At 50.3% G+C, this 13030-nt stretch overlaps 1 protein-coding gene across 2 annotated transcripts in view; it reads left to right on the top strand.

Moving 5' to 3' along the window:
• CNTLN (centlein) overlaps window positions 1-13030 on the top strand; it is a 2346865-nt gene that overhangs the window by 722725 nt on the left and 1611110 nt on the right. The window lies entirely within an intron of this gene.

The raw sequence follows: 13030 nt of genomic DNA, 5'->3' as shown, positions 1-13030 counted from the left end.
AAATAAATAAAATCACTACGGGGCTCCTCCCTGGAGCGCTGAGGAGCCACTCTGGACAGCCACACCATCCATGGAGTCTGGACCTGACAGGAGCAGGAGTCACATCAACTGGCTGGAGCTGAGGGCCATTTGGCTAGCCATCAGAGCCTTCATTCTGCTTATTGGGGGCAAGACCGTCCTTATCCAGACCGACAACTCCACCAGCATGTACTATGTCAAGAAGCAGGGGGGTACCAGGTCCCCTCCACTGTGCAGCCTAGTGGTGAGCATGTGTGAATGGGCCCTGGAAAACAACATCTACCTCACGGCCGTCCACCTCCCTGGAGAGGCTAACTTGGAAGCGGACAGGCTCAGCAGGCTGGGAGCAGACAATCACGAATGCCAATTGAATGACCATTTGCTGCAGGTGGTCTTCAACACATGCGGCCATCCTCAGGTGGAACTATTTGCCTCCTGAAAGAACAGAAAGTGCCATCAGTTCACATCTTGGCAGAGGCAGATTCAATGGGAAGGCATGACAGCATATGCCTTTCCTCCCACACCCCTGATCCCAAGGGTACTCTGCAAGATGAAGGAAGCTTGTCACCTCAGCATCATCTTGATAGCTCCTTGGTGGCCAGCGAGACCGTGGTTCCCCGAACTGCTCAGTCTCACGGACAGACCACCCATTCACCTTCCGCTGGGTCCGGCACCTCTCCTGTCCCAGCAAGGGGGCAGGGTCCTCCACCCCACACCTCAGAAGTTACCCCTCACAGGGGGGTTCTTGAGCAGATCTCCCTCAAGCACCTGAGCCTATCTCGGGCAAACCTGGAGATAATTCAGGGCACCAGGAACAAGGCTACCAGGAGCCAATATAAAAGCAAATGGAGCAGGTTCTGTCACTGTGCGGACTCTGAGATCGACCCCCCCCTCACGTGCACGCTGGACGATGTGCTCTAATTCTCGCTCACCGTGCACACACAGGTGTTCAGGTGGAGACATGTCGCACTTAACTGGCAGCCATAGGGGCCTACAGAAATACGGAGGAGGAGGTCTTTTCCTCCTCAAACCCGATTGTCAAGAAACATCTGGTGGGATTGTCCAGGCTTTACCAGCCCATTAAGAAGCCACACCCTGTGTGGGATCTCATGTAGTGTTGGGCGCCTTGCTGCACAAACCATTCGGGTCAATGGTGTTAGCGTCCGCGGACATCAGGCTGGTCACCATTAAGACTCCTTTGCTGGTGTAACTTGCCTCCGCTCGCAGAGTCAGATAGATCCAGGCTCTGGTGGCCTCAGAACCTTACACCACTTTCCACAGGGATAAGGTGGTCCCGCAGACTCACCCAGTGTTCCTACCTAAGGTACCCTCTGCCTTCCATCTAAATGAGGAAATAGTCTTGCCTACGTTCTTCGCTGACCCCCAAGGACGAGGTTCAGTGAGTCTTGTATTGTCTGGATGTCAGACGTGCTCTGAAATTCTGTCTGGACAGGACCAAGGGCTTCTGCTAGTTGGACACACTTTTTGTCACCTCGGGGGGCTCCAGACCCGGTTCTCAGGCATCCAAGGCTTCTATTGCACGGTGGCAGGTTGCGGCCATCAAAGAGGCCTATGAAGGGCAGCACAAGCCACTGCCAGCCAACATGCATGCTCACACGGTCAGAGCCAAGGCCATTTTTACACATGCAAGACATTGGTCCCGGAACGGATTATGCGGTTCAATTCGGGTCGGTACTTCCAAGATGGCGGACCGGTCTGTTCGGAGAGCAACGTTGCAGTCTTTACACGTTCTCCAGGGACACGGCGAACAGCTCACAGGATCCCTTATACTGCACGAAGTTTGACCGCTCTTCGCGTCGCTACTGTTTTGGCTGATGCTCCGTGAGTTCGTAACTAGGTGCTCTCATTTCACTCTACCCTTCGTTAAACCTTTCCTACAACTTGCCTTGCTAATTCTGTCTTACCTCTAATTTCAGATCCTCTTATCAGCCTTTCCTGCTAGCCCAAACTCAGGGGTTGCTCCCGTCACCGCGTCGGGAGCATCAGTTTCTATCCCGTTGCTCATTGTCCTTCCGGGTAAATATTCTTTACAGTTCAGAACGATATCCTGTCATCCCTTCGGACTCAATACTTACCCATTTCCAAGTGCGCGCACTCACCTCTCAATTATCCTTTAGACTTCCCGCCCTTCAGCTCTCTCGGAATCCCGCTTTCCAGGGTTCGCTTCAGGTATCCGGAAAGTTGCAGTCTAAGAGGTTAGGTGTACTTCCTATTCTTACTGACCTTCTATATCCAAGCCTTTCTGCTCTCCTGCAACTTATTTCTCCCTGTTGTTTCTTTACCATCAGAAGAAGCCTTCCCGCATAGAACTGCCATTACCATCGGTGACGCTGTCCTCAGGATTCGCTCGATACACCGGATTCCGCTTCCTACCAGGGTTTTCTACCCCAGAGGGTTTCCCTGACGGTTGCATACTTTCTCTCAGGAATTTTCTTACCGGGTAGAGAGTGACGCGGCGGGCGGGGGGAGTCTTTTCACTCAGTATTGGCTTTCCATTGAATATTTCCAGTCTGCCGAGGTGAGACTCTTATTTTTCCAATTTGTTGATGCTTTACAAAGGCATACATTTTGGTTAGAGTTTACAGAGATAACATTCATGGCCATCGCCTTCCAGCGGCAGGTTCCATGGCAAGTCATAAGCAGGGCGGCTACCTGCGCCACCCTTTCGGCTTTCTGTAAGCAATACTGTTTAGACGCCGGCTCTTAATCAGACGCCGCCTTCAGACAGGCTGTTCTAAGGAACTCATTTGCTTAAGGATGGTATCCTCTCCACCCTGGGGCTACATTCAGTTGTAATCGCCCATGCAGTATTTAGAAAAGGGGAAGGGACGTAAGAATTATGAGTTACTCACTGTAGTCCTTAGTCCCCTTTCCTCGATACGTCCATCCGACCCCCCCCCCTAATAATATTGGTGTTATTAGGCAATGTTAAATATTGTTGACGTGTTAATGGGGACTGAGGAGTGGTGCTGGTGGGCGGAGTCAGGGTAGCGCATTCTCCCAGGGCCGCACCCCCATGCGCCACTAAATTTAAAGGGGAAGAAGGTTTTTTCTGGTGGAAAAGATTCTGTCTCCCGTCCCTTGGAAGGGAGGCCCATGCAGTATGGCGGAAAGGGGACTAAAGACTAAGTGGACATTAGTCACTACGGTGAGTAACTAATCATTTCCCTACCCCCAATAATCCATTAGAGTGTGATACCTTTCCCACGCCCAACAATCCATCTCAGGGAGCAGAGCCCAGCAAAATACAGATATCACACCATGCCTATCTCAGGGCGCTGGCGGGAGCATACGGCTCGTCTTTACAGTTAGACCAGATGCAGAATATGACTAACCTACACAAACAGGCTAAGTGCAAATATGGGTAATTTACACAATGATGCTACATGCAAGATAAGTCTAATCTATACAAGTAGACTAAATGCAGGTTAGCCATATGATATTGGGTAATAAGAGTGGTGGGGTTTTACTGGAGTACAGTAATGACTCTACTCCATGCCCACACCACACTAAACTTTTCTGTCGCTGTAGGTCATCTGTTTCAGACGTCCATGGGATAACGGGGCTAAACAGGGAGTGGAGCGGAGCTTGAGGGGGATGCCCTTTGCCTCTGGCCCTTATCTTAGTTAAAGTAAGTTGACAAAAGGGGGGCGCTGTTGCGCACGTCTGAAAATGGCCGCCTAGGTGGAGAGCTCCGGCTCGGTTGAAATCCTTGAGAACAAAATATCCTTCCAGGCTCTGGCTGTTTGACAATCTATTTTGGAATATCGTGGGGGAAGGTCCGGAGAAGGGGCCCTGCAAGAACGGGACTCGCCGTTTCCAGAACAGAGAAATTCGTCTGTGAAATTGCAGCGACTGGCGAGCTGCAACGTGGCTGCTCGAGGGCTCCACGTAGTCGCTGAACGAGCGCGGACCTGGCAACGTTGGGCAGGCCGGGAGGGGGAGGGGCGGCCCGCCAACGCAGAGGCTGCCTGAGGACTGCGGCACTCCGTTCCCCATCCTGCCGCCTGATTGGTGATATGACCGCAGCATCTGCACACCGGGTCCGGAGAGGAGAGGAAAGACCAGGCGTGTGCCCGGAGACGCGCCGTGAGGGAAACGCGCCCCCCTGACCCTGATACCCCCCACGACGGAAGTCCAGTGGTGGCGATGCTGGTGAAGTAAGTGGACTGCCGGGGGAGGTAAGGGAGGGTGTGTGTAGGGAGCCCTGCAGTATTGACCGGCCATGACCCGAGAAGGAGCATGGCAGGGGACTGCCACCCCTTGGTCCTAGCAAAGACCCTTGCAAGGGGAGCTTAACACGGCTGGAGGGGCCCCGAAGGCTAACCGGCTTGCTGTCACAGCGCTGTAGATGGCGGGAGGTGCGCTGTAGGAGGGGCGCTGACTGGACCTCCGTGGGCTGGTCAGGAGACACGGTGTACCCCCGCTTAGCTCACCCAATACCCACTGGTGAGCAGATGGGAGTGGGCTGCTGGAATCCCAGTGAAGGGAAGTCGATTTGAAATGCAACAGTACCCTGCACTTATTTATACTGCAGTGCGCCCTGATTAAGGAGAGGAAAGGGCATAAGAGTCATTCTATATTTGCCCACATACCGGCCAAACACCTCAACTGGTCACCTGAACATCGGACATATAAGAGGCGGGGGGCTTGAAGGCACAAGTGACACGAGTAAATGGCGGGCAGGCTGGCAACGGTGTAGGCACAGGGCTTCCGGACCATAGTTGGAGTGTGGAGAGACGCGACAAAAGGCTGTGAGAACCGGGTAGCCGCCACAACATTAAAGGGCAGAAAGGAATTTTGTAGGCTACACACTGGCAGCATACCCTTTGGCCAAGGGCAGTGCTCACATTGGAACTGCGAGAGGGCAATAACTACGCCTCTGTGGGAAAAAGTGTACATCTGGGTCGAGACAGGTCCCAATCCTCCACCTACACTGAAGCGCACCCCGAGCGGGGACACAGAGCAGAGGCCGCGCCATTACCCTATAATATAACTATTGCGAGCCAATACTGGTTGCCGGTGTAGCAATCATATATACGTGGGAGAGCACAATCCATTCTGGAAGTGGTAACCTTGTCTAATGGGCTGCACTGAGAAGAAGGCAGCAGGGGAAGAAAGACCGGCCCAATGGACTCCTTCGCTAGCTCCCAGCCACAGGTGGCGCCGGGAGGAGCGGTGCACACATCCGAAAATCGAGACATAGACCCTTTGGATCGCCTGGCAACAATTGTGCAAAATGGGTTCCTGGCTGTCAACGTTAAGTTGGATGACATAGTGACGACAATTGGCTACCTGAAGGCACGAGTGGAAAAGGAGAGCGCGCGCATTTCGGAAGCAGAAAACAGGATAAGCTCCAATGAAGATGCGATTTCGCAGCATGGCCGGGACATAGCCCTACTCCAGACCGAACTACGCAAGACCCAGAGAAAGTGCGAGGACCTTGAATCTAGGTCCCGTAGAAATAACATTCGTATTGCCGGGGTGTCAGAGACGTTTGGCAAAGGCTCCATGGAAAGACAGGTGGAAGATCTGTTGAAATCGGTCCTGAGGACAGAATCCCTTTCAAACCGCTTCCTTGTCGAAAGAGCTCATCGTACCCTTGCGCCACCACCGAAGCGAGGCGCCCCACCCCGTACCATCATTGCACGCCTTCTAAACTATAGAGACAGGGATAGGATACTCCGACTGTCCAGAGAAAAAGGGACACTGCACTTTGAAGAAAACAGAATTCATATATATCTGGATTTTACAGCGACCATACAAATGCAACGCAGGTCCTATGAGATGGTCAAGAAACAACTGCGGCTTCGTAATGTTCCCTATGCCCTAATTTTCCCCGCGAAAATGAGAATCCAGCACGAAGGAAGAGCCCACTGCTTTGAAAACCCTGCCGAAGCCACGGGGTATGTGGAAGCCTCCATCCCGCTGCCTCCCAGAGACCGAATGAGAGACCAGAATGCGAGACCTAATCCTGGCGAAGGAAGAGGGGACCCGGTAGACGGATAACCCTATACCTTCCCTGCAGCAGCAATAAGTATATTTAAAAGTCAACACAGCTGATCTGGACCAAGATCCGTTGTTCACCGGGCCGTAGAGCCTCCTACGTGGGCGACCAAGTGGCGGCTTGGGACGGCAACGAAGCACCCTCAGGAATGTTCCTTACTGTTATTGGGGTCCATCGTCAAGTTGGGGCAGATGATGTGGGTGGGGGGGGGAAATGGGGATGTTTTGTGTAATTGCAACTGCCTGGATGAGTTGGAGTCTGGGGAGGAAGCATGCACTGTTGGAAGTTGTAGGTTAAATAAAATATGGTCTTGCAGGCACGGGTGCTACTCATATGTTGGTCACTTGAGCATTGATGGTCATTACTGCATGGAACAATATAAATACGCAAAAAATGGGTGACGGGCTGAAGATAAGATTAATGTCATGGAATGTCCGGGGCCTGAACAATCCAATCAAGGCCAGAAAGGTTGGCAATTATGTCACTAGACACGGGCCTCACATTTTAATGTTACAGGAAACACATGCACAGGGCTTGGTTAACGAGAAAATACTGGCAAAATGGGGCAAATTGCGCTATTACACAAACTATTCATCGCAGTCCAGAGGGGTCTGCACCCTCATACACAATTCTCTGAGCTTTGTTGCCAAAGGCCACTTGGCGGACCCGATGGGTAGATATGTTCTGGTTTGGGGGGAAATAACAGGGAAACAAATAACCTTGTTGAACACTTATGGTCCCAATCTAGAAAATCCCGATTTTTACCTACACATGCTCGAGATCCTTGCCAAACATGATGCGACCACTGTATTATGGGGAGGGGACTTTAATGTCGTATTAGACCATACCCTGGATAGATCTGCCAAGGTAACTAGGGCACCCACCAAGGCGGCACTAGTTCTTAAGCAAATTATCCCACAACTGTCTCTGCTGGACACCTGGAGAGTGCTCCACCCAACCAGCAAATGGTACACGTTCTATTCTTCTGTCCATGATAGTGAGTCACGTATAGATTATTGGTTTGTATCCACAAACATAGCGCATACCCTACAGAATTGCGAAATTCTTCCTCGCACACTATCTGACCACTCCCCGGTGATGTTGGAGATCGTTTTGAAAGATGCCACCAGACCAACAAGGAGGTGGAGAATGCCAAGAGATATACTAAAAGACCCGAATGTTGTTGAAACTCTACATATTGAAATTGCCAACTTTTTCACAGATAACTTTGGATCTGTAGAGCACATATCGTCAGTATGGGAAGCTTTTAAAGTCTGGGCGAGGGGGTCCCTAATATCCAAGACCACTGAACTTTTGAGGGAGGTGCGCCGTGAACTGGAGGGGGTGGAGATGGACGTACTAGAAGAAATCTATAGCCGCACACATGGTGGAGACACCCTGGCTGCAATACACAAGTTACTTAGAGATTTTGATCGATTGGCAATAAGGGAAGTACAATATATAGCAGTCCCTACCAGGGCTCGCAGATACGGAGAGGGAAATAAAGCAGGGAGAATGTTGGCCAACTTGGTTAAGCACGAAAAACATATGACCCCGATTACAGTGATCCAAACGGCACAAAATGAGGTAATAACAAGTGGACAGGGAATAAATTATGAGTTTGTTCACTTTTACAAAAATGTGTTTAAAAATAGAGATGGAAAATCCCCTGATGAGATTAAAAGCTATCTTGCAATGCTAGATCTCCCTAAACTCCCAGAAGAAAGTAAACTAACACTCGAACAACCTATTACAGCCGAGGAGCTCACTGAGGCTATTAGAGATGTGGGGAGAGGCTCTGGGAAAACAAATGCTGCACCCGACAATGCGTGAGACCATCATTACAGTGTTGGCCAAACCCCGACGCCCACCACAAGATATATCATCCTAAAGGCCCCTGTCCCTGATAAATGTAGACGCCAAAATGTTTGCGAAGGTGCTGGCAAATCGCATGTTACCTATATCACCTATGCTGGTTCATGCAGATCAAAGCGGGTTTATTCCCCACTGGTCCACAGCCCTAAATTTGCATAGGCTATTCGGCATAATGTCACAAATCAACCCGAGCAAGCAAGCAGTCGCGGTGTCCCTTGATGCCAAGAAGGCCTTTGACTCGGTCTCCTGGGAGTACCTCTTTTTGGTGCTTGAGGCGTTTGGGGTGGGCCCCTACTACATCAAGTACGTCAAACTGCTGTACACAGCCCCGGGTGCGAGGGTGTGCACAAATAGAACTATATCCGAGCTGTTTGAGCTAGGACGTGGCACCAGACAGGGATGCCCCTTCTCCCCTATCCTCTTTGCTTTGACAATAGAGCCCATGGCGGCTGCGGTTCGTTTGAGATATAACAAGGGTGTAACGCTGAAAGGTGCCACTCAAATAATATCCATATACGCGGCTGATACCTTGTTATACGTCTGCGAACCAGACAAAATCATTGTCCCTATCATGGCAGACATCAACGAATTTGCAGAGTTCTCTGGATACACGGTGAACAATGCTAAATCAGAAATGCTCCCGCTCACGCCATCCACAAAACGCCCAGCTCGGATGTGCGGCCTTAAGTGGTCGGAGCGACACATCAGATACCTGGGAGTCTTGGTTTCCAGTAATAGACAGACCCTGTACACTGAAAATGGGTATTCTCCTTTTTGACAGGTACAGTGTGCTAAAACGTGGTTGTAGACCCTCGTTAGAACAAGTTATTTGTCTGTGTTTGTTCTCGGTAGAGGGGCTCCCAGACCGTTTATATGAGGGCTTACTTACAGTCAACTTGGCAGTGCACTGTAAAAATGTGTAAATAAGCTACCCTTTCTTTGGACCATTTGCAAGGGTATACTTGTCAAGGATAGGAGGGCTGAATGCCTCTAATAGGTAAACAGAATTGCCAGTAAAACGTACTGAGCAATCTTCCTCAAATTTAGTACGACACAAGGATGAGGGGGAGAAGATGGTCTCTCTACTGGTTCCAGCCAGCAAACTTGAATTCTTTGGCAACAGGAAATGTGAATTGCTCTTCTCTAAGTTCTACTCTATTTGTGCCTTGGACATAATTTGGGGACAAAATGGAATACCCTTTGCTTTCTAGTGACCCTTCTACTGACCTCACCAGGCAAACGTGAAATGACTTGGTAGCAATTGGGACACATACTCATTAATGGTTGTCTTTCCTTGACTTATGGTGACAAAAATAAGAAATGCTTTTTATATGAGGCCCAACGACATAGTTTGAGAAAGTTGTGAATTCAGTCTAATTGCTGGGGCCTTAATCATTTCTAGCATCTGTTTACAGACAAATTATTTCAACTGTCGGCATGTGGGGCACAGGAAACATCAAACAGGAAATTATGAACCACAATATTGTTCATGTCAACTACAGATGATCGACTGTAAATGAGTGAATGTATCAAATGATTGTGTTTGTCCCGATGAAGGCTTGGTTATGGAACTCTGAAGTCACATAAGCTAAAACTTAAGTTGGCAACGTTTTTTGAAGCAACTTGTTCCAATGGGTTTTTATTGATACTATGAATATGCAGTAATTTTTTCACTGCAATATGAGAAGACAACTTTAATTATAAGGTTACTTTTTTGAGCTTGTTACTTAGCGTGATAAGGCTCAAGTTATTGTACTACTGCCGTTATTTATTTTCTTCTTTTTTAATATGCTTAGCTAGCGATCATGGAGGTGTAAGAGGGTGCAGAAGGAGGAGACTGACTCTCTGTTGGCATGATGATTGCAATAGACTATTAACAGTCAAAAAGAGAAAACATAACTTTCCCTAACTCTACGAGGGGTTCCCTGCCTCAACCTAAATACTAAGGGTTTGGTCAGAATGTCAATGTAATTCAATAGTCCACCATCATGTGTCAAAAAACCTTCTTCTGTCCCTTGCACTTAAAACTAAACTAAGGATAAAGTAACCTTTCTTGGTCCAGAAGAATGACTCAATTTTTCTGGACTGGGGATAAATGTTCACTTCCCGGTGTTGCTTTCTTCTTGCGGGAAATGTTTCCCTGCCCTAGGTCAAAATTGTCTTTCAACACAAAATATTGTATTTGGTTACACAGTTCAAAACACCATGGGATGGACTTCCTTACCCTGGCTTCTCTTATGGTTTAGTTTCGGCAGACCTGGTGCTCTCTCCTGCCAGGTACTGCCACGCAGATGACTTTGGAGGGATCTTCTTTTGTGGGTATGGCTTCCGGACGCTAGTTTATCTATGTCTCACTTCAGGCAGACCTGGTTCACTCTACTGCCAAGTATTACCCCAAAGAAGAGGATTTCTTTTGCTCTTCATTTGTGGGTGAAGGTCCCAGACCCGTGGGTGTGTGGTTTTCCCAGGGTTTCCCTCCTCACCCCTGCTCTGTGTGTTGGGATTCCGCTACAACTCCCTCACGTCCTCACCAACTGTCCCAGCAACCCCGGTATCACTTGGGTTCTTGCTAGCTTTCTCAGGTAGGTCTAGGCGTCTCTGGGATTTAGCTTAGCTGCAACACAGGTCAGCAAGAGTGCCAGGATGGTCAGGGGTGATGTCGATCTGTGGTTCGACAATCCCCAAGCACAGCGGCAGTCCCAGGGAATTCCCGACAGTGTTCCCGACCTTTCCTGGAGGGAGAGATTGTAACGAAGGTCAGCCAGATCTCCAGGATAGTCAGGGAAAATGTCCCTGGCCTTGGGCGGCTGTCTCCCATATGGGGCGACCATCCCCAAGTCCAGCAGCTGTCCCAAGGAGCCCCGGCAGGGTCCCCTTCCCTTTCCCGAGGGAAATTCTGTAACACAGCCCAGCCAGCGCTCCAGGATGGTCGGCTGTCCCTCATGTGGGTTGAGTGTCCACAAGCCCAGTGGCGGTTCCAGAGAGCCCTGGCAGGGTCTCTGTCCTTTCCCGGAGGTAAAAGCTGTCACACAGGCCAGCCTGAATTCCAGAATGGTCAGAGGTGATGTCTCTGGCCTTGGGCACCTGTCTCCCATGTGGGTCGACTGTCTGCAAGCCCGGGAAAGGACAGAGACCCTGCCGGGGCTCCCTGGAACCGCAGCTGGGTTGGGGGATGGTCAACCCACATGGGAGATAGCCGCCCAAGGCCAGGGACATCACCTCCGACCATCATGGAGTTCTGGCTGGCATGCGTTAAAGCTTTTCCCTCTGGGAAAGGACAGGGACCCGGCCGGGGTTCCCTGGAACCACTGCTGGGCTTGGGGGATGGTCAACTCACATGGGAGACAGCCACCGAAGGCCATGGACATCACCCCCACCATCCTGTATCTTTGGCTTGGCTGGCCTGCATTACAACTTCGCCCTCCGGGAAAGGACTGGGAACCTGACAGGGCTACCTGGTACTGCTGCTGTGCTTGGGGACGGTAGTCCCACATGGGAAACAAATGCCCAGGGCCAGGGATATCACCCCTAACTGTCCTGGAGTTCTGGCTGGGCTGCGTTAAAGCTGTTCCCCCACCAGGTAGCCCCGGCAGTGTGCCAATCCCTGTACAGAGGGAAAAGCTGAAACGCAGCCCAGCCAGAACTCCAGGATGGTTAGGGGTGATTTCCCCCAGCCTTGGGCATTCCTTTCCCATATGGGTCTACCGAGCCCCGGCAGGGACTCCATCCCTCCTCGGAGGGAAATTCTAGAACGCGTCCCAGCCAGAGCTCCAGGATGGTCAGGATGATATCCCTAGCCTTGGCTGGCTGTCTCCCATATGGGTTGACCATCGCCAAGCCCAGCAGCGGTTCCAGGGAGCCTCGGCAGGGTCCCCGTCGTTTCCCAGAGAGAAAAGCTGTAACGCAGCCCAGCCAGAGGTCCAGACTGGGCTTGGGATGGTCGACCCACATGGGAGACGGGTGCCCAAGGCCTGGGACATCACCTCGGCCATCATGGAGCTCTGGCTGGGCTGCATTACAGAATTTACCTCCGGGAAGCTAGGGGGACCCTGCCGGGGCTCCCTGGGACTGTCGCTGCATTTGGGGATGATCCCGCTCCTCCGTCCGCTCTTGGAAAACGCTGCGTGTGCCTGTGTTGACTCTCAGTAATCTGCACCAGGCACGGGCATACAGCGCCTAACAACGTTGCTGCAATTACACGCAGCTGAGCCAGCATGCGCATAAAACATGCTGGGAATTGTAGTTTCCAGCTTCCGGGCTACTACTTAGAACCTTCAGTGCCCGAAACGCCCTCGCCTGCCCCAACCACCTTTCGTGACATGGTAGTTTCGTGGTGGCAAATGTCTGAGAATTGTGGTTTTTTCCCCTAAATTGTGGACTTTGCCGGAACTTGTGGTTAATACATTCAAGGATGATTTGCGCAAGTCGGACCTCTTTTCAGAAATGCATGAGGTTCCCTGTTTTCTTTGGTGACTCCTCAGACCGACCAAAATCCTAAAAATGTCCTCTCACGAAACCCTTTCGGATACCAGTGGTTTGGCCTTTTCCCTTTGCGCCCAGGTAGGTGCATCCACACATGTGAGGTACTGTTCATCAGGACACCTGTGGGAATGTGGGAAAGTAGGACATTTGTGGTTTTCTCTTGGTTTTGATAACGTTTTCATACATTTGCTACTGCACGTTGTTACAGAACCCTTTCATTTCCCAAATGTAACCCACATTTAGTTGCTGCTTTAGGCACTGTACGCTTTTGTAACCTGCACAAGTCACCTATCCTTCAAAAGGGCTGCCTGTTCTGTTTAAAGAAATGTATGCTTGCCACTCCTCACCGCATTTGTTTTCCTTATTTTTACATGCTAAGTACGTCTGTTTAGGCCGTCGTCATAAAAATCCTGTGTACTATGGCTCAGTTTTTGGCTTGTGGTATTTGTTTTGTGAAACATTGCGAAAAATTTAATTTCCTAACTAGAAGGGTCGGGGGAATGTAGCAGTGCATTGCTTTTCTCACTATTCACAGAAGCTATTACCTTACAGGTCCAAACATGTCCAGCATATACCTTTTTTCTGTATTTTTTCCAATTTCTTTCACATTTTATGTGCATGGTTGTG

Source organism: Ambystoma mexicanum, chromosome 6p, assembly GCF_040938575.1.
Source record: "Ambystoma mexicanum isolate Mex_15411 chromosome 6p, UKY_AmexF1_1, whole genome shotgun sequence".
NCBI classification, from domain to species: Eukaryota; Metazoa; Chordata; class Amphibia; order Caudata; family Ambystomatidae; genus Ambystoma; species Ambystoma mexicanum.
Note: the sequence above shows the minus strand (reverse complement) of the source record. Positions and strands in the feature narration are given on the sequence as shown.